Genomic DNA, 15,964 nt, shown 5'->3' on the forward strand with positions numbered 1-15,964 from the left:
GCGCTTTCGGGATAACGCTAGGTCAGTGAGCGCGGGACAGGTTGTATTTTCGGGGAAACACGGTACTTAGGCATTTTTTACATCGGGCGAGCCCGGGATCCTTGCAAGGGGAATGGGACCACGTGTGCAGGCGGCTCCTCAGCGCACAGCCTCAGATTAGCAGAGCCGCGATCCCCTTCCCCTGCACACGTGGTCCCATTCCCCTCCTTCCTGAGGCAAGATGAAGGGGACCGCGGCTGCGCTGATTGAGGCTGGAGCTGAAGAAACTTCTCCGTTTGGGCTGCGCCCCTGCGATCGGAGCAACCACGTGGTTTGATGACGTCACCAGCCTCACCAGTCATAAACGTCACCGCACGTCACTGGGGTGGATTGGTGGGTGGGGCAACTGCCTGTTAACACCTACCATTGCCTGTTAACACCTACCATTTCAATTGCCTGTTAACACCTACCATTTCGATGCTGTTGATTCTCCCTAAAGATACCAATGTGGGAGGAACATAAATGGTATCACCAGAAGAGTAAAAGGGGAATCATGATTTTTCAACCTGTTTCATTTGGAAAGGCGGGGGGGGGGGGACTGATTAAAGTTAGAAACAGGAAAATTGAGGAAGCAAATCTTTGCAACTGATCCTTCTGGCCAAGAATTCTAAGAGTTACTGTTGTCTGCTAGTCACTCATGCCCTGGTCATCTCCCATTTGGACTATTGCAATGCACTCTACATGGAATTACCCTTGAAAAAAATCCAGAAGCTTAAGCTGGTACAAAATGTGGCTGCACAAATAATCTTGGGTGCCCAAAGATTGTATCACCTCTTCTGCATGAGTGGCATTGGATGCCCATATGCTTCTGAGTCCAATTCACAACATTGGTTATGACCAAGTCTTATACTGTATGACATAAGGCTAGGCTACCTATGAGACTGTCTTTCTGTCTGAACTTGAATTAAAGAGTTCTGATTGGGTGGAGTCCAGGAAGAGAGCTTTCTCTGCTGGTGTCCCCATTCTTTGGAACATTCTCCCCCAGAAGTGAGGTCAGCCACTGCTTCCTGACCTTTCAAACATCTAAAGACATGTCTCTGCTATCTCATTTGGGGCTTACAGTGAAGCACAAAACCATTAGCACTCTTCATGTTAAATGGCCTTAGTCAGTGCTATTTACTTTGAAATTTGGCTATATTAATCTTTTGTCATCTGACATAAGCATGCAATCCAACCATGGAGATGCTTCAAAGATCATAACTCTGAAAAACGGTCATAAGTCACTTTTTTCAGTGCCATTGTAACATTGGTCACTAAATGAACTGTTGTAAGTCGAGAACTACCTATATGCTTTTACTAGTATGTATCAGTGTTTCAGTGGTGGGTTCCTGCTGGATCGCACCGGATCGCGCGCGCTCCCTTTCAGCGCTCCACCTGGCTTGCGCGCTCCCTTTCAGCGCTCCACCTGGCTCTCGCGCTTCCTTCCAGCGCTGAAACCGGAAGTACAGTCTTGCCCCGCCCCTGGCGAAGCAACGACGCCTGCCTGCGCTCCACCAGCTCGGCTGGGAACGGAGATGTTTCCTCAGCGGAGCGGAGCACCTGAAAAGACTTTTCAGGCGCTCCGCTCCGCTGAGGAAACATCTCCGTTCCCAGCCGAGCTGGTGGAGCGCAGACAGGCGTCGTTGCTTCGCCAGGGCCGGGCAAAACTGTACTTCCGGTTTCAGCGCCGGAAGGGAGCGCGAGAGCCAGGTGGAGCGCTGAAAGGGAGCGCGCAAGCCAGGTGGAGCGCTGAAAGGGAGCGCGCAAGCCAGGTGGAGCGCTGAAAGGGAGCGCGCAAGCCAGGTGGAGCGCTGAAAGGGAGCGCGCGCGATCCGGTGCGATCCGGGAGGAACCCACCACTGCAGTGTTTTCTTTGTACAAAGTCTGTTCTCTTTTAATTCCATTCTCTGGGATGTTTTTTTTTCTAGGTTGCTTTATTGTAGTCTATGTTGTTTTATTTATTATTTTATTTATGTAGAACTCTTGCACCTTTCCAAGTTGTGTTTTCCTTTTGCTTGGTTTTTAAACTTCTTTTTCCCGCCCCTGGATTGTCCACCTCCTCTGAAGAAAAATACTCCTTCCAACAACCATATATGTTTTTTAACTTCTCAACTTGTTGGTACCTGCAAAGTTCCCAAAATGCAACTCTTTTCTCATACCTGTGTCAAGGTTGCTGTTTTATTGAGGAAAAGGCTAAAATGCGAGAGAAAGGAAGTGGCCAGGTGCCTCCAATTTTCACAAGGAGCTTCTATGGACTTCTACATTCTAATTTTCTTTGTAATATCCAAAGCCACAAAGAGGCAAAGAGAACAAATTAAAAGCCATTCATTTACAATAATACAATAGCAGAGTTGGAAGGGACCTTGGAGGTCTTCTAGTCCAACCCCCTGCCTAGGCAGGAAACCCTATACTGTTTCAGACAAATGGCTATCCAACATCTTCTTAAAGACTTCCAGTGTTGGGGCATTCACAACTTCTGGAGGCAAGCTGTTCCACTGATTAATTGTTCTAACTGTCAGGAAATTTCTCCTCAGTTCTAAGTTGCTTCTCTCCTTGATTAGTTTCCACCCATTGCTTCTTGTTCTACCCTCAGGTGCCTTGGAGAATAGTTTGACCCCCTCTTCTTTGTGGCAACCCCTGAGATATTGGAACACTGCTATCATGTCTCCCCTAGTCCTTCTTTCTATTAAACTAGACATACCCAGTTCCTGCAACCATTCTTCATATGTTTTAGTCTCCAGTCCCCTAATCATCTTTGTTGCTCTTCTCTGCACTCTTTCTAGAGTCTCCACATCTTTTCTACATCGTGGTGACCAAAACTGAATGCAGTATTCCAAGTGTGGCCTTACCAAGGCATTATAAAGTGGTATTAACACTTCACGTGATCTTGATTCTATCCCTCTGTTGATACAACCTCAACAGAGGGATAGAATCAAGATCACGTGAAGTGATTTTTCATGGAAACATTTAATGTGACAAGATGGAACCATTTCCAGCCTAATACCAACTGGAAACAATGTATTAAAAACAGAGAAGATGACAGATAACTCTGGAAATGAAAGTATTTAATGTAATACCAGTTATTTCTAGGATAATGCTTAATGTATGAAGTGAAAAATTTCCTTATTGCTGACAAATGATTGCTTAAGTTCGGACAGAAGAGCTTTGAAATGTAAGAGCTTTACTTTGATGCAAATAAAGTTTATTGAAAACTTTCTTATAAGGATGTGATGAAGTCAAGATGGTGGTTGCAATCACATTATTGAAGCTCTTTCCCTTTTTATATGAATCTTCAACAGAAAGATATAGCTAAACAGCAAATTTTCAATAATTGTTTACTAAGATATGAGCAAAGCTGCATTTTAAAATGATCAGATTTTTGCCAAGAACTGATGAACTGCTGATCTGCAGTTCAATTGTTGGAATTATATAAATCTTTCATTATCTACAGAAAAATAGCCAGCATGACAGCATTAATACCTATAATTTAAAATTTTAAGTTCAGGTCTAGTAATATGACTGGTCGTTTAATGACTATTCAAAGTTTTGATAGACTTAAAAGCTACTTACTGACAAAATCTGGAAAATTTTGCCAATTTGGAAAAATGGATTTGCTTAACAACCACATGATTCTGTTAACAACCACATGATTTGCTTTATGACCACAGTGACTCACTTCATGATCATTGTAAACAGCCATAAAATTAAATTTGGTCATGTGATTTCCTTGACTTACAACCACAATGATTTATGATTGAAATTTCTGGCTTCATTGTGGTTAGAAGTTGAGGCTTATCTGTACTTACATGATAAACCTAACAAGAATAGAAACAGTATCTCCAAAACAGAGTGCTGTCAATAATTTTATCTTAACTTCCAGAAGTCCAGGACAGTAAGAGTTTATGACATTTTATGACATTCAACATGACATTTAACAGAAAAAGAAGTGCCATTTCATGCACTACATAGTTTTATATATGTAAATGCAAGTTTGTCAGTTATGCATCAGACTTTACAAAATCCCTTGTTAAATTTTTGTCAGCTGCAAAAGCTTTTTCCTTTCAAAAGTTCAAGTCAGATATCTGATTCTTTCTGACTGAATTAGTAACCTTTTTCCTTGGGCTGTGCTGCTTCCAATTGGTACTGAGACTCACATGGTTGCTTCTTCACCAGAAATAAAAAAAAATCTGCTACATATATCTATTTAAATTTATCATAAAAATTATTAATAAATTTTATTATAAATGTTTTGACTGCTGTCTTACCACTGGGCAATTCTGGGAAGCTTACAGTGTTAAAAAGATAAACAATACAAATTGTATTGTATATAAACAATACAAATAAAGAACAAACCCATCAGGACCAGATTCAGCAGTCCATCTGCATTTAAAAAACAAAGACCCCTCTTTTGAAGAGAGCAAAGTCCGCATTTTAGACACAGAGGACCACTGGTTTGAAAAAGAGGTCAAAGAGACCATCTATATTACAATTGAACAGCCCTCTCTCAACAGGGAGAGGAATACGACATCATCTATCTCCAGTCTACAACACAGTCTTTTCAACAGTTCCAAAAAGGCACCACATCCATTTGCACCACTCAGGTGACCCTGATGACATAGATAAGCTTCCAAGTGGTCTTAGGGACCCTCTAAAAGGATGCAAATGACCAGCTGTCTGCAAGGAGTATAAATCCTTCCATTCCCCACCATAAAGTCAGAACTGAAGAAGCTTCTTGGATGAGAAGACGTTCCTTAAATGTCTTTTTTTTTTAAAAAAAAAAAGAAAGTCCCATTGCATCTTGAAAAAAGCACTTTTGGGTCAACTATGATCTGGATGAGTGGGAATCTCTAAAAGTAAAGGTTCTCCTCGCACATATGTGCTTGTTGTTCCTGATTCTAGGGGGTGGTACTCATCTCTGTTTTAAAACTGAAGAGCCAGCATTGTCCAAAGAAATCTCTGTGGTCATGTGCAAACTCCAAAGATGTATGGAACATTGTTACCACCAAAGGTGGTCCCTATTTTTCTACTTGCATTTTTACATGCTTTTGAACTGCTAGGTTGGCAGAAGTTGGGACAAGTAACGGGAGCTCACTCCGTTAGGTGGTGCTAGGGATTCGAACCACCAAACTGCCAACCTTTCTGATGTACAAACTCAGCATCTTAGCCACTAAGCCACCTTGTCCCTTTATCTCTGTTAGATATTCCCCCCTGCTGTGTGAAAGCAAGAGGTTTCCACCAAGGTCCTCTCTTCTGGCGGGAACAGAGAATAACCTGGTTGGCTGGGAGGTCTGACAGCCCTCTTTAAAAGGGGATGTTGTCCGACCATTTCCCCAGTGGATGTTGCCTGTCTCCAAATAAAGAGCTGTTGATCGCTAGCCTTTGTGCCTTTCTTTACCCAATCTAACACTGGCAATGAAGGTGGGATTGGAAGGCCATTAGGCGAACAAAGAGAGCGAGCTTTGCAGACAAAGCGCAATCTGCAACAACATTCCGCCCGGAGCACAGGTGAGGCAGCGGGAGAGCCATCGCAAATTCCCAGAGAGAATCGACTAATCCCAGAGAGATTTCAGGATGGCCACATATGCCCAACCGCCTCCATTCAACCCAGCCTCAGATGACTGGGACACGTATTTGTTACGGTTCAAAGTTTTCTTGGAAGCGAACAATCCGGGGGCATACCGGAACTTCGGAAGAAAAACTTGTTCTTAGGGTACTGCGAAGTTTTGGAGACAGTGACGTGCGGTGAGGTTTATGGCTGGTGAGGCACTGACCCAGTGGTGGGTTTCAATTTTTTTTAGACTTGTGGACTTCAAGTCCCAGAATTCCACAGCCAGGCATGCTCAGTTCTGATTTAAAGCGACAGCATTTGTTTTTCTCTTTTGCGAAAGAAGATTCCTTCTTTCTTTTTCTTTTTCTTCTCCCTTCCTCTCCTTCCTCCCTCTGTCCCTCCCTCCCCCCCCTCTCTCTCTCACACACACATACACACACAGAAGTTGGATTGGACTACACACACTTTTCCCCAGGTATAGAAATGAAGGATCCAGCCCAGCTTCGCTGATTACAGGTTTGAAAAGGCAACGTGGCTCTGCCTGCAATCAAACTACACTTTGAAGTTTGAATTCCTCCCCCTCCCTCCAACCCACACGTACCTTTTCCAGTTGTTTCAGAGAGGATTTCAACTCTGCTCTTGCCTCTGGTCCTCTGAAGAAGCTCCGTCCAAACAAGCACCCTCTACTATGAGGCAGGAGAACTGCGTGCCTCACCTCTTCAGGAATTTTTAGGCTTTTAACCCTTGCTTAACTCTGCTCGAGTGATCATAAAACACCTAAAGTCAGACTAGATGAGGCATGCAGTTCTCCTGCCTCATAGTAGAGGGCTCTTTTTTAGAGGCTTTTTTAAACAGTTAAGCAGAGTCATCCACGGCGAGGCAGCAACTAACTCAGCCTGACCTCAGCTCTCGCCTTTTTCCTTTTACATTTTTTTTCTTTTCATGATGACAGTGGTGAGGCTGTGCCTCCCCTGACTGCATGTCACTGTTTGGAGACAGCGAAGAATCTTTCAGAACCAATGCCTCTGCACGCCGTCTCCTGGTCCGCACTTCAACAGACGCTGAAGACCCACTACGCGCCGAAGCCTTTGAAATATGTTCGCCGGTACCAGTTCAACATACGGAACCAGAAGGAGGGTGAATCGATCAACGAGTACGTGGCCGCACTCCGAAAAGCCGCAGCCCATTGTGAGTTCCACAAGCTGGACCATCTAATCCTAGATCATATCATATTGGGAGTTAGAGATCGGAATCTGCAGACAAGGCTTCTGGCCAGACCCAATATCTCCCTACAGATCGCACTCGATGAGGCTAGGGCATCGGAGTTGGCAAACAAGTCCATGGAGACCCTCCAGTGCCGCAACACACCGATGGAGGCAAAGAAAAGCACCCGCGTCCAACACGAGACCACGGAGCACAAGAGCTCTGAAAGCAAGGAGGAAGACAACCACCGCAGGCGCAGTAGCCTAACAAAGCCGGCGCGGAAATTCAATTCCCAAAATCTGTCCTGTGCTAGCTGTGGGGGAGATCATATCAGATCATCCTGCCGTTTCTGTGATGCGATTTGCCAGCGGTGTGAGCGGAAGGGGCACATCGCCAAGGTGTGCCGCAGTGAGTTCCCCGTAACCACTGGTAAACCCAAGAAGACGGAAAAGGGTTCAGGCCAAGGTCAACGACCCAGACCAAGAGTGGGACAGAGGTACCCAAGGAGGTCAGAGTGTGACGACAGGGTTGCCAACCTCGCATCCACCACTTGAAGCCGCCCGGGTCGCCCGGAAAAGCTGAACGTCACTGTTCCGGTTAGACATATCCGGACCAATCGACCAAAGAAGCTGAAGGTCACCGTCTTCATTGAGGGCTCTCCATGCAAAATGGAGATCGATACCGGGTCATAACTGACCATAATCTCCTGGTCGGTGCTCAAGTGGACGATCCTGACAATACAAAAGAAGGACCTCTGTAGCCATAGACAATACAAATAAAATACTATAAAAATACAAATAGTTAATCCTAACATTAAAATGGGGAGGGAAGGAAATAGAAGGAGAAGGGGTGAGGTGAGATTTGTTCTTAATCTATCAACCACTCCCAATGTGAACCCCCACACCAAGCTAGCTGGCAGAACCAGTTTTAAGCTCTTGCAAAGATCAGGAAGGTTAGAGCTGACCTCACTTGGGGGTTGGAGTGGCGATTGGGAGACAAGATGTACTAAAGAGCAGTAGCAGGGATAGAGAAAAAGTCTGTTATATACAAGCTCAATCAATTCCTACTCAGTTGCCTATGCACTACAAGAAATGCACTATAGGACAACCACTTCTGTCTTTAAAACTGCCAGCTTGTAGCTGGCAAAATGTTATATGTCATAGCCTATTAGTCCAGTAGTTCCTTACAACTTGATTGGTGTTGGATATGAAAGGCTGCAATGATATATTATCACAGACGATTTATCAGTGGATGCAAGTTATTGTTTTCCATGTATACTTTTAGGCACATGCCTGTTTGTAATTATTTAGTATGTTCTAATAAGACTAAACCCTTAAAGCAAGTAAGAACCATTTAGAACTAATGATACTGTTTAATCCTATTAATTTAATTCTTTATTTGTGTTAATAAAGAAATCAAATCACTGCTGATCTTAGGATATGTTATATTCAACAAATGTTGTATAACGGCATTTTTTTTTTTACCATAGCATAAATTCAAATTGTTTTAGCAGATATTAGATCTCTTGTACTTACTATCTGTCAGTAGGGAGACATCATGCACAGATGAAATAGCTGTGAACTGTTTTTCCTGTAGGACTGGCTCCACTTAAAGTGCTAACAGCTCTCAATATGGAACCAGACAGTGTAGCCTAAAAATTGAAAAAGATTTATGTGTTTACAAAATAAAGATCCTAGACCATGCAAATTATTGGATCGCTTGACTAATTCATCATGTAAACAAACTTTTCAGAAAAGGCAGAAGGACAAGAGAGCACATACTTGATATAAGATGGCTAAGAAGCAAGAAGGCCTTTGATTGTGTAGATTAGGTCCAACTATGAAACATATTAAGACTAATGGGCATAGCTTCATCAGAGGAAGGTGTGGTTGGTGCTTGTCCTGCCTGTATCCACAGAAATAATTAAAATAACTCATCTCCTTAGCATTTAAATCTCTCAGTCAAACCCTTTACTTACAAATCCAACTGTCAGAGGAAATTGTCAGGATCAGAGTATGATTCTATTTAATCTAGACTACTTTTGATTAGATTTTTGAAATATGTATTGAGATGACACTTTATTGTTATTGTCATAAAACTGTAAATGAAATTTGGATGATCTTATACTAATTGTGTACATCACTGGAAGCTAAAATTATAAGACTACATCTGATTTACTTTGGCCATGTTATGTATGCAAATTCATTGAAAAAGGCAATGATGCTAGGAATTTTTAGTGGGCAAAGAAGAAGGGGCAAGCTAAGAACACACTGACTTGATAACATCAAATCTGACCCAAAGTTGAACATACAACAATTGAAAGAAGCTCTGCTTGACAAAGTAGCATGGAAAACACTTACCTATAAACTCACCAAGAATTGGGCCTGACAAAATGGATAAAAACAAAACATGATAGAATAGTTATATGATATAAAAGTCTTGGTAGCGTATTAAATAAAGAATGGTGGTAATAACACCCACTGAGTTTATATACATTAAAATCCTTGAATCACAATTGTATCAAACAATTATCATTGTATAATTGCCAGTCTATAACATGTAATTATTTGTTTTTAAATGATAGCTGTAATGCTGTTAAACAAATTCTTCACTCTTTTTATCTTTTATTCTGTGCCCTGTTTTGGATGTAAAGATAAATCTACAGAAATACTCCAAGCAGAGTATTGAATGAAAGATCTAGAAGGATTTTTCTGGATATTGTACTCATCAAGCATCACCAGAGAAATAGTCACAGGTGAAAGGAAATATAGCTTATACTTTGAGTAATGCAGTGTTTTCTCTAAGTATGTGTAAATATTATTTAGTAATATGGATCCTTGAAACAATTACATTTTAGATACATTATGATTGCATAGCATCAGAATTTAAATTAACAAAAGGTCAGAATTTAAATTATTCTTGTATAACTTTCACCATGCTTGATGAAAGCTATTTTGATAGTCGTGAAATTATATTATTGCCAGCAAAGTCTGTTTGTTGCTCAGTGAATGACAATACACTTATTTAAGAAGGGTCTAATAATAAGTTATGATTGCATTGGTATAATTTGTTTTGTGAAATTATTTTGTGGAATTTTGGTCAGACCCTGATAACAGACTGTCCCAATAGAAATTACAACCCATTTACTTGTACAACACGTATAAGTAGACTAAAAGTAATAGCAGGTTTAACACTCTGATTTTAGGCGTAAAGCTCTTACTATGAGCATTAAAGGTGCAAGAGGTTGAATGTTTAAAATTTAGACTGCATTTCAAGCAGGATTATGATTACTTTACCAGGCATTGCTCTTCCGTTTATTTATTCATGTATTCTTCGTTGGTTTGCATGTTAGGGAAGAATGATTTTTCAATAAAGCTCTAAGTAAATTTGATAAATCTCATTTTGTTGTAGCTGTTCAAGACCACATTCAATTAAACTGTTCAGCAGTAGTTTATCAGTCCCACAAAAGCATACACAGGAGAAAAAATCTCTGCATGTGCTCTTGGGTTTTCTGCCCTGAATGTTTTTCTCTGAATGTAAATTGAGTTGGAATGGCAAAAATATCTGAGGGATTGAATCTCTTGATCCTGTTCACAACATTTTTCATTTGTGGCTTCTTCTTCCTCTGTTCCAGTTTGCTTTCCTATGTCTTAAAAAACAAAAGAAAAGACAACCATTGCACCACACTACAATACTGATTATTTCTAAATATGCTGGTGTTTCTAAAAATTAAGATCAAAAGAATCCAGAACGGCTGCATCAGGCTTTCTCTCCCTACCCTGATCAGCCAGGAGATCCTCTGAGAACTTCCAAAATAAGCATGAATGTAATGCCTGTTTGACACTCATATTCTAACTCAATTTGAAGTCATGTCCCTTGCAAAAGTGGACATAACAAACAACTGCCATAACTAGCACAACCAGTAACAACTTTCCAGTCAGTTCCTTTTTCAACAATATATGGTGTTACCAAACACCATTGTAAAACTATCTGTTCTGTGAAGAAATACTATTTATTCTATTCCCCACCCTTCAGCTTCCTTAAATGATTTTAGTATCAGCCAACTTCTCCGCACTTCATGTTAGTCTCTTTATTAAGGAAAGTTCAACTTTTCCCAAACCAAAGTTCACACTTGGCCTTTGAGGGAGATACTGCAAGACATTCTTCAGAGTGAGGCATGAACAAAACATAGAATGCTTAGTCTGAGCTTATCCAGAATATAGGACAAGCCCCACATTACTTGGAAGCCAGTTGAAGTTGGTCATCAGCAAAATCTCCTGATGGCAATGAAAGTTTAACAGTGAAACATACTGCCTTAGCATGTGGTAGTAGTTTCTCCTTAGCTGAACTTTTTCAGCAGAGGCAAGATGGTACTAAGGAGAAAGTTGATCTACCTGTAGATGATTTTCAAGATTTGTTCTAACTCTTATATTATGCTTCTTTTATATAATTTAATGTCACTAAAATGGGTCTTTTCCAGCGTAAGATTGAAATTGTCTTGGCAATGTATCGGCGAGGTCTCACTTGCCATCTTCAGGCTGGTGTTTTTGGCTTAAAGCCGAAAAATGGTCAGAGCTGCCATCTTTCTATAAATCTTGGTGGGGGAGGGTGGAGTGCTGGCTTTGTTTCAGTAAGTGTATTGATTGGATGTGTGGCTGTATCATGATTGGTAGATTGGTGCTGATTGGTGCTGGCTGTGTGTCCATTGTTGTTTTGTGTTGTAACGGCCTGGGTGGTGGGTGGGGCTCATTTGTTTACCAGGGCTGGTTTCCAGGGGTCTGGTAGGCGGAAGGTATCATCACGTTTATTCATGTTGTGGGGTGTTTCTTTATTTTGATAGCTTCCATAATTATTCTCTTGTTGAAGTGTTCAGTTTTGGAGATTAATTTGGTTCCTTCAAAATTAATTTCATGTCCTGTAGCTTTAAGGTGCTGGAAAAGGGAGGAAGTTTTTTTTCTTTTTTTCTTACTGCGTTCTCGTGTTTTGCGATGTGTACATTTATTCTCCTGTTCATTTGTCCTCTATATATTGCAGGGCAGATTTTGCATGGTATTTTGTAGACTCCTTGGTTTTCTAGCTGGATTTTGTCTTTGGGGTTTCTTAAGATGTTGGCTATTTTTTGGTCAGTTTTGAAGGGTGTCTTGATATTGTGTTTGTGGAGAATTTTGCTGATTTTATCCGTGGTGCCTTTGATGTAAGGGAGGAGGGCGATGCCATTGTCCTATTCTGTGTCTCGGTTTTTTGGGGGGAGTCTCCCTTTGGATTAGGTTGGTAATTGTTTTTCTTTGGAATCCATTGAAAATTAATCCGTTTGTGAGAGTGTGTAATTCAGTTTTCAGGTGGTCTTTGTTGGCTTGGCATTTGGTTCTGGAGATGAGGGTCTTGGCTACAGAGTTGATCTGTGCAGGGTGGTGATGGGATTGTGCATTTAAATAGTGATTGGTGTTTTTTTTTTCCCCAGTAGATGATGTGTCCTAGGGAGCCATTGGGGTTTTTGTAGATTAGGATGTCCAGAAAGAGAAGTTGGTTGTTTGCTTTTATTTCCATAGTGAATTGTATTTTGGGGTGTAGGCTGTTGAGATGTGTGAGGAAGTTGTCCAGTTTTTCTTTCCCGTGTGGCCAAATCACGAAAGTGTCATCAACATATCTAAGTCAGAGATTGGGTTTCTGTTCAGATTTATCTAAGGTGTTAGTTTCAAAATGTTCCATGAATAGATTTGTGATGACGGGTGAGAGGAGTGATCCCATGGGTGCTCCTTCTATCTGTTTGTATCTTTGTCTATTATGGATGAAGTATGTGTTGGTTAGGCAATGGTTGGTCATGTCCAGGATGTGTTTAGGGGGGTTGTGTTTGTTCTGGATAGCTGTCAAGGCTTCTTTTATAGGCACTTGGGTGAAGAGCGATTTGACATTGAAGCTCACGAGTAGGTCGCTAGGTTTTAGGTTTTGTTTCTTTATTGTTTCTATGAAGTGGAGTGAGTTTTGTACGTGTGAGGTGATGGATTCTGCGTAGGGTTGGAGTTGTTTGGTGATGAATTTTGCAAGATTCTGTAGAGGTGAGAATACCTCTACCTTTTTCAATACCTTCCATAATTATTCTCTTGTTGAAGTGTTCAGTTTTGGAGATTAACCTGGTTCCTTTAAAATTAATTTCATGTCCTGTAGCTTTAAGGTGCTGTAAAAGGGAGGAAGTTTTTTTTCTTTTTTTCTTACTGCGTTTTCATGTTCTGCGATGCGTGCATTTATTCTCCTGTTTGTTTGTCCTTTGTATGTTGCAGGGCAGATTTTGCATGGTATTTCGTAGACTCCTTAGTTTTCTAGCTGGATTTTGCCTTTAGGGTTTCTTAAGATGTTGGATACTTTATGCTTTTGTGTCACTGCAGCTGTATACATGGGTCCACTTTTGATGGAAGAAAAGACAAACTAACAAATGGAGTGGAAGTGACCCTCTCCCACTAATTCCTTGATTAGTTCTTTGAGCCTCTTTGAGATAGGAAAATGAAACCCTGTATTTTTCAGAGAGTATAAATGATTGTGTGACAGCTATGCTCCTAAATTTTGGCATTACATGCAGGTGGAAGGTCAGCTATAGTGAACTACTGTAATGTTGGGACTCTGACAACTAAACCTTCCTTTTAAGTTGCTGGCTACAGACCACTTTTTTAGAAGACAACCATAACTGTTGTTATTGTACCACTTTCAGCACTTCATGACCCAATGGACACCATTTTGCCCAGAAGCCGTCAGTAACAGCTTCCTTGAGTTCTTGTAAGTTTATGCTTGTTTCAGCAGTGATAGTATCTCACTAATTGTCTTCTGTCAGCTTCTTTTTCAATTGCCTACCAATTTTTCAAGCATGAGGGTCTTTTTCAATGTCTGTTGCTGTCACAATATGCATCCAAAATATATAAACTTTAGCTTCATCATTAGTGCTTCCAAAGAGCAATCTAGCATTGCTTCATCTAGTATATAATGCTTTACTTTCCTTGAGGTTCAGAATATTGTCATATCGCTGAACTAAAAGGCACTCATCTTCTTTTGTTCCCTTTTCTGGTGGTCTAGATTTTATAGCCATTCTTTACAACTATGAAAACTCTGGTTCTGATTTTTTTTTTGTTAATATAATCTTGTAACATGTCAGTGTGTTGCCTAAATCTGATATGGGCTTTCTCCCAAGTAACAGATGTTTTATTTTTGGGCTATATTCCTCAACATTGTGGAGATGTGAGCATAGAAAGATGTCTGTTACTACTTCAACTATTTATCTTCTCTTTTGTACTGAGATGGCACTGCCTATTGAGATAAACTTAGTTTTTCAATATTGAGCAGGAAACCATATTTTGTATTTTCTTTTTTCAACTTCAACAAGAGATTTTCCTTGCTCCCAGCTATCAAAGTGGTATTATCATCATATATGAGGTTGTTGATATTTCTTTCAGTATTGTAATTTCTTTTTCTTCTAATTCAGCGATTCTCATAATATATTCTGCATATAAATTATATACATTATAGATATAAACAGTTATATAATCTTGTTCTATCTTTTCTATGCTTTCTTACAAAATGCTTGTTTTATTTTAACTGTATCATCTTATAAAATTTTAAATACTGTAGATCTGTGGTATTGATTAAATTTCTGCAGCTTTGTAGTTAGCAATGTTTTTGAGGGAACATTTGACTTCACTTTCCAGAATGTCTGGATTTAGTTCAGTGACCAAACATGCATTCATATAATTACTTTTAGGATCTTTGATATAGGTTTTCCACAAAGGATGTGAACGTCTATTTGTCATTTGGTTTTCTTGGCAAAATGTTGGAGTGAGTTGCCATTTCTTCTTTCATGGATTTATTTAGACTTGAATTATGTCCTGTCCAGCCTGGTTGAATCTCCAAGAAGCAAACATTTGTGACAATATACCCCACAGTGTAATTGGGACATATAAGCCCACTAGAATGTAGCATTGTAACAATTCCTGAAGGATCCCCAAAAGTGGCTGTAAGAATTCAGATCCAATTAATTTAATTTTATTAAAATGCATAATCCATTAAGTGCAATTATTTTCTATGTATATGTTTTCCACAATCTTTCATAATTAGCAATTATAATTTGAAAACAACTACATCAGAGTTAGACTAGTCTAGCATTTGAAATGCTAGACTTCTGCATGACAGGATTGGGTTTTTTTTTATTCAGTCATGAACAGGTCTATCTATTCTGTGGAGTAATACATTCAAAACAGGATTTACCACCTCATCTGTGCTTAGTGAGTCCATATGCTGCCATAAAAGAAATCTGTAAGTATAAAGCTGTCTAGGTTTTAAAATAAAACTTTTATGTGTTTGCTAAAATCTGTTTATTTTTGAAATTGTCCACTGACAGGGACAATTCATCAATTTGTGAAATGAACTTAACAGTGCAAGGACAAAAGAGTACAACTACTTTGGCCTAAATTAAACTCCATTATTTCTGGTGCAGAGCAGACAAAAGAACTCAGTACTTTTCATAAAGATATTTCAAAAAATGCAACATCAGATTTAGTAAAGGCTGACTTAGTAAATAACTCACAAATAAAACTTAAGTAAATAAGAAAGTTGTAGGATTATGCAGTTCTGGGTAGGTCCTTGTTGTACATGTCCCTCCATTCTAGAGAGAGAGAGAGACAGAGAGAGAAAGAGGGAGGAAGGCGAGAGAGAGAAAGAGAGATGGCGGGAGGGAGGGAGGGAGAGAGAGATATGCACACCAGAGGTGAGTTGCTGCTGGTTCAGGCCTGTTCGGCCGATCTGGTAGTGGCCTGGAGCAGCTGAGATACGGTGCCTCTTTTGGCCCACTCCCCTGTGTTCTATACCTGTTTTTATGACAAAGGCAAATTACACATGAGCACACAGCATGCAGCACATGCACAAGTTCCGACAATCAGCTGGTTGTCATAGGGGTGGTGGATTGCGCATGCACGCAGAGCTCGAGTCAAGTGCGCGCATGAATGGAACGTGCAGGTACGATCAGCAAACGGGTAATGAAGGTAAGGGAAACCCACCACTGATGCATACTATTTATAGACCTTTCCATATGCAACTTTGAAAGACTCATTGGGAGAAATGAAGTTATATATGGGTAAATGAAATGCCCATACATTAGAAGATGATTATGTCTGATGGTGACCAGTGTAATTCTGTCACTACCAATAAACCAAATAT

This window comes from Natrix helvetica, assembly GCF_964273705.1.
Source record: "Natrix helvetica genome assembly, chromosome: 2".
Lineage (NCBI taxonomy): Eukaryota > Metazoa > Chordata > Lepidosauria > Squamata > Natricidae > Natrix > Natrix helvetica.